Genomic DNA, 6,228 nt, shown 5'->3' with positions numbered 1-6,228 from the left:
CAAAGTAAAGTACATGTACAGTTTCAAATATATACAAATGTATACTGTTAAGGTTCAAATATTGAGGAAGGAGAGTACAAACAACCATGGTCCAAGAGCTTGGTCAAACAATTGATTTTAATGAAAAACACGCGTGGGAAGACCAGCTCCGTTCGCAGACGACGCTGATCTCTGACTTAATCAAAGCATAAACAGATATTTTATACCATCAGGGCTTAAATTTAATGACGCCCCTTCATGCGTCATCAGATACAATATATGCATACGTCAATTCAAAACCACAATGACTTTTAACACAGTTTGAAAAGGAACATTGTCTATCTTCATGGCAGATGTTGTCACGGGCTGCGATGGCAGACCGTGGAGTGACAGTGAAAGCAGGGCCCAAACGCGAGACTCTAAGTGAAGGACAGTGGATTTATTTACAGGAGGTGAAAAACACACAACTATATACAAAATCCCAGCACTGTGGTCCCGTGGTGATTCTCCCTGAATCCCACACAGTGCAGATGTCCGTGAGAAGTGAAAGGTGGCGACTCCAAAAAACTCCAATTCCCACACCGTGACTTTAGAGGCGTACTCCGCTCCCGATTCCTGGTAACACAAAAGGCAGAGGGTTAGCAGGGGATCTGTTCGGAGGTTACGTAAAAGCTCACGGCAGTACTGACGAGTTCTGACTCAAGGATCCAGCGTCGGCCTCAGCTCAGCTGCAGTCCTAAATGCCGTTCCTAGACGAGCGCAATCTGCTGCAGCTGGCAGAGGACGATGAGCGGCAGGTGCGGCTGTCTCTCGAGTAGACCACTTCCGGGTTCGCAGTCTCCTCAGCGAACCCACACCTCCGGAAGCTCACACAGACACATGGAGAGACGGAGAGCAAACCAATACAACACACGGAAAACATAAACATAAACATACACTGAAAATGCCTGAGCCCTGGGTCCCTAGACCCAGGCCATGACAGTACCCCCCCTCTAAGGGTCGGCTCCCGACGACCCAAAAGAAACCAAACACAAAACAAAAAAAACCACAGCACAACCAACCCCGGGCGGGCGGTGGGGGACCTGGACGGAGGGCCCCAAAACCCCAGTTCAAAAGTCCAACCACTGCCATGGCGGCAGCAACAGTTCCTGCGGCCTACCCAGCGGGCCGCAAAACAGGCAAAACCCGCTACGGTTCAGGCAGTGGTGGGGAAAACAGTTCTGGCGGCCTACCTCCACCCCCGTGATGGAAGCAGAATGCTTCAGGCGGCCTGCCACGGATCCGGTGGCGACGGCGTTGCAGCTCCGGCGGGCGGCCACGGGTCCAGTGGCGACGGCGTTGCTGCCCCCGCCTCAGCACCACCCACGATTCCCGATGTCTGCTGGACGTGGCGGCCGGTCTGCTGGACGTGGCGGCCGGGCTGCGGGACGTGGCGGCCCCTCCGGCACGCCGACCTCCAGCTCTGGCTCAGCGGATCCCTCCGGACCTCCGAGCTCCTCTGGTGGCAGCGCGGGCTCACCAGGCTCACTGAGCTCCTCTGCTGGCAATGCCGGTCCCTCCGGCTCGTTGAGGTTCGCCAGCAGCGGTGCGGGGTCCTCAGTGGGTGGCTCGCTGAGCTGCTCCGGCTCACTGTGCTCCTCCGGCATGCTGAGCTGCTCCAGCTCACTGTCCTCCTCCGGCATTAGCTCGCTGAGCTCTACAGCTGGTGACGCGGGCTCCTCCCGCTCGCTGAGCTCCTGCTCGGGCTTGCTGAGCTCCTCCGGCTCGCTGGGTTCCACAGCTGGCGACGCGGGCTCCTCCGGCTCGCTGAGCTCCCGCTCGGGCATGCTGAGCTCCTCCGGCTCGCTGAGCTCCTCAGCTGGCGACGCGGGCTCCTCCGGCTCGCTGAGCTCCCGCTCGGGCATGCTGAGCTCCCGCTCGGGAATGCTGAGCTCCTCCGGCTCGCTGAGCTCCTCAGCTGGCGACGCGGGCTCCTCCGGCTCGCTGAGCTCCCGCTCGGGCATGCTGAGCTCCTCCGGCTCGCTGAGCTCCTCAGCTGGCGACGCGGGCTCCTCCCGCTCGCTGAGCTCCTCCCGCTCGCTGAGCTCCTGCTCGGGCTTGCTGAGCTCCTCCGGCTCGCTGGGCTCCACAGCTGGCGACGCGGGCTCCTCCGGCTCGCTGAGCTCCCGCTCGGGCATGCTGAGCTCCTCCCGCTCGCTGAGCTCCGGCTCGGGCAGAGCGAGCTCCGGCTCCGGCTCCCGCTCGATGAGCTCCAGCTCCCGCTCAATGAGCTCCGGCTCGGGCAGAGCGAGCTCCTCCCGCTCGCTGGGCTCCGGCTCCCGCTCGATGAGCTCCGGCTCCCGCTCGATGAGCTCCGGCTCGGGCAGAGCGAGCTCCTCCCGCTCGATGAGCTCCGGCTCGGGCAGAGCGAGCTCCTCCCGCTCGCTGGGCTCCGGCTCCCGCTCGATGAGCTCCGGCTCCCGCTCGATGAGCTCCGGCTCGGGCAGAGCGAGCTCCTCCCGCTCGATGAGCTCCTCCCGCTCGCTGGGCTCCTGCTCCGGCTCGCAGGGCTCCACAGCCGGCCGTGCGGGCACCTCCGGCCGCGCTTCAGCCACAGATGGATGATCCGGAGGCGAAGATGGTGATGCGGTGTACGCAGGCGGGGAAGGTGAAGGTAGAGCCGGTGAAGAAGATGGCTGAGGGGTGACTACATGCGGATGAGATGACGGCGCTACATCCGCAGACGGTGAAGCCGGTGAAGCTAGTCGTACTGTAGGCCGGCTTGCAGCAGCGTCAGCGGTGTCACCATCCACTGAAAACAAAAAAGCAGATGGGGTGAGAAATGAAAAAGTGTCCTTATTACTCACCACAGCCGGTTCTTGAGATGTCCGGGAGGGCGGCTGCGGTGAGGAACGCCGGCGGCGCGAACGTCGTTTCCATGTAGACGTCGGGGCCGGCGTCTCAGGCTGTGAATCCACCAGCTGTCCGGGCCGGTGAGCAGCCTGAGGAGGAGAGTGGAGGTGGAGGGTGGAAAGCAGGAAGTCCAGGACTACTGAATTAAGGGAGTCCACCAACCAGGGGAATTCAAACAGCATCCCCTGCAGCCGCCTCTCCACGGCGCGACGCAACCCCTCCGCGGGCTTCTCCCACCACAACTCACACATGCAGTAAACCTTGTCCATAACCTCCCCCCTGAGCCTCTCCTCAGAGACCGCTGGGTCCATACGTGGCGCGGTAAACTGAGCTGAAGGTGGCCGCTGATCGGCCAACCGAACTGAAGATGGCTGCTGATCAGCTAACCGAACTGAAGGTGGCTGCTGATCAGCTGACTGAACAAACATAGCCCCAGAATAAAGAGTTCTAGACGAAACAGTCTTGAGTCCTGGATTTGAAAGAACGTCAGGCGCACAATCTTCTGAACCTATGGGAGAATAATCGCTCTTAAAACGAAAACTTCTATTTTCCCAAACCGGAGAAACACGAGCTGTAGTGTTCATGAAGCTGGCGGAACGTGACGAGGGCGGATTTTGATGTGGCTGCTCCTGCAGTGATGTGGGAGCGCTGGGTGTGTCGGGTGGCATGAGAATAATCCCTAGCATCTTATAGAATGCCTGAGCGGGCATAAGCTGATTGCTGTCTGGCTCATAGTAATCCTCCCGGGACCGGCTAGGGCGTTCTCTGCGAGACCGAGGCGTCCGCGGAGAGGAAGCAGATGAGTGGGCCGAAGGGTAGGCTGCCAGCGAGGAACGGCAGCACGGAGGCCCTCCAAGCACTAGTCGGGTCCCGTCAAAACGGGAGCTGCGCTTCCGCGGTGAGTCCGCTGGGTCCATAGTGGCTGGATCCTTCTGTCACGGGCTGCGATGGCAGACCGTGGAGTGACAGTGAAAGCAGGGCCCAAACTCTAAGTGACTCTAAGTGAAGGACAGTGGATTTATTTACAGGAGGTGAAAAACACACAACTATATACAAAATCCCAGCACTGTGGTCCCGTGGTGATTCTCCCTGAATCCCACACAGTGCAGATGTCCGTGAGAAGTGAAAGGTGGCGACTCCAAAAAACTCCAATTCCCACACCATGACTTTAGAGGCGTACTCCGCTCCCGATTCCTGGTAACACAAAAGGCAGAGGGTTAGCAGGGGATCTGTTTCCTCGGAGGTTACGTAAAAGCTCACGGCAGTACTGACGAGTTCTGACTCAAGGATCCAGCGTCGGCCTCAGCTCAGCTGCAGTCCTAAATGCCGTTCCTAGACGAGCGTAATCTGCTGCAGCTGGCAGAGGACGACGAGCGGCAGGTGCGGCTGTCTCTCGAGTAGACCACTTCCGGGTTCGCAGTCTCCTCAGCGAGCCCACACCTCCGGAAGCTCACACAGACACATGGAGAGACGGAGAGCAAACCAATACAACACACGGAAAACATAAACATAAACATACACTGAAAATGCCTGAGCCCTGGGTCCCTAGACCCAGGCCATGACAGATGTTTCCTGTCAACCCGCTTCTCCAAACCCGCAGACAATGATTTTGCAGTGAGCGAGCACTTCTGCAAGCCCACAATTACAAGACAACGTGATATGTCACGACCTTACGTGGCACTCTGTGTCACCTCTCACCTACTAACGCTCACAGTCAAACAGAGGCCACTGTCAACCTTTTACTAAAACTATAGATGTAATGTAAATTGAATAAATGTTTTAACCAACTGATACTACTTAAAACTCAATACAAGAATATGAACATATAAAAGATAATAAAAATGACCTGATATAAGTGTTTTGTTCCTTCTATGTTCTAGTTTCCATCAACATGTATCACCTGGACAGTCACGCCAGTGAAGCTTAAGACCCTTAACGAACCGAACATCAACTCAAAATAAGCACAGATATGCAATATGTATAAAATAGTTATAACTGCATCTGGAATACAAAGTTAATATGATAACCAGTGTTGGGGAGTAACGGAATACATGTACCGCCGTTACGTATTTAGAATACAAAATATGAGTAACTGTATTCCGTTACAGTTACCGTTTAAAAAGGTGGTATTCAGAATACAGTTACTTTGTTGAAATAAATGGATTACACTGCGGTACTTTCCTGTTTCATATTGTCGCGGGTCAGGACTGTTTGGATTTTGTTTGACAGCTACGTTCTGTAGTTCCAGGCGGCAGCGTTACAGTTGCCATGGTTACAGCTCGCTCTCTCTCTCTTTCTGCGACTGTGTGTTTCCTGGGTGAGAGAGCGCCTTTTCGTTGTTGTTGTTGTGCTAAGCTAACAGGCAGAATGCTACAAGCATAGCTCTAAAGAATGTAGCATCATGGGCAGTGTAGTCCGTGTTGCAGGGAGAATGGACTGCCATACACGTTATGGGTCTGTGAGCGCCAGGAGGGAGAAAAAGGCGAGTGGAAAGGTACGAGCTGTCGTCGAGGAAAAACGGGAGCTGGAAGCATGTAAATATAATAATAACCACTTCAGCCAAGAAGAGTGCCTGACGAGCCCAGTTGTAAGTAAGCTATTAAGACTCGACTGTACACCGTGTTCGTGTTTTCCTCCGAAAACAATAAGTTCCGTTGGAGCAGCCTTTCAACGCCTCTCTCTGTCTCTCGCAAGAAAAATTGACCCACACAACAAAGTAAAGCTATTTTTCGGCTATGAGCCGACAGGGACCCCGCCGTATTAGCCAGAGGTCCCTTTACTACAGTTCGGAGTCGCGGACCTTCAGTAATAGTAATAAATCACACAGCAATAGTACATTCACGTTGTTGTAAAAAGCATGATAATATATTAAGTAATCCAAAGTATTCAGAATACGTTACTGTCATTGAGTAACGTAACGGAATACGTTACAGAATACATTTTGGGGCATGTATTCTGTATTCTGTAACGGAATACATTTTAAAAGTAACCTTCCCAACACTGATGATAACAGTATGCATAAACATCTTAAGGCCATCTTAAAGCTATCTGTTACATTGTTAAAGCAATGATCATACTGCAGATTATATTATGCTGGTAAAATACTTTTGTTCATCCCCACAATACACATGTATAGATTCACCCACCAATATTTGGTTCAACCACATGCTATAATTGATTTCAAGGTCCTGTTTAGTCCTTCTTTTACTCAGTTTTTGGACTTTCCTATATTTCTGAGTATTGGTCAAACCAACAAGTGCCGTCAAGCATATCCTTTTCACAATAGCAAAGAGAAACTACTAGTTAATGCCGATCAAGATCACCAATAAAAATGAATTGTCCTTGGCCTTCTCAAGT

The 6,228-nt window shown here is 53.7% G+C and overlaps 2 long non-coding RNA genes across 2 annotated transcripts; both read right to left on the bottom strand.

Annotated features, from left to right (window-relative positions):
* Positions 1-399: 399 nt before the first annotated feature.
* On the bottom strand, positions 400-753 carry LOC309714793. Its single transcript, XR_014279027.1, has 2 exons — positions 669-753; positions 400-594 (listed from the first exon to the last, which is right to left on the bottom strand). It is a non-coding gene; the product is annotated as an uncharacterized lncRNA (long non-coding RNA).
* Positions 754-3,874: 3,121 nt separating this feature from the next.
* LOC309714311 lies at positions 3,875-4,251 on the bottom strand. The gene is made up of 2 exons (XR_014278897.1): positions 4,144-4,251; positions 3,875-4,065 (listed from the first exon to the last, which is right to left on the bottom strand). It is a non-coding gene; the product is annotated as an uncharacterized lncRNA (long non-coding RNA).
* Between the last annotated feature and the right edge of the window lie 1,977 nt (positions 4,252-6,228).

This window comes from Aulonocara stuartgranti (genome assembly GCF_965226115.1).
Source record: "Aulonocara stuartgranti genome assembly, chromosome: 9".
NCBI lineage: Eukaryota > Metazoa > Chordata > Actinopteri > Cichliformes > Cichlidae > Aulonocara > Aulonocara stuartgranti.
Note: the sequence above shows the minus strand (reverse complement) of the source record. Positions and strands in the feature narration are given on the sequence as shown.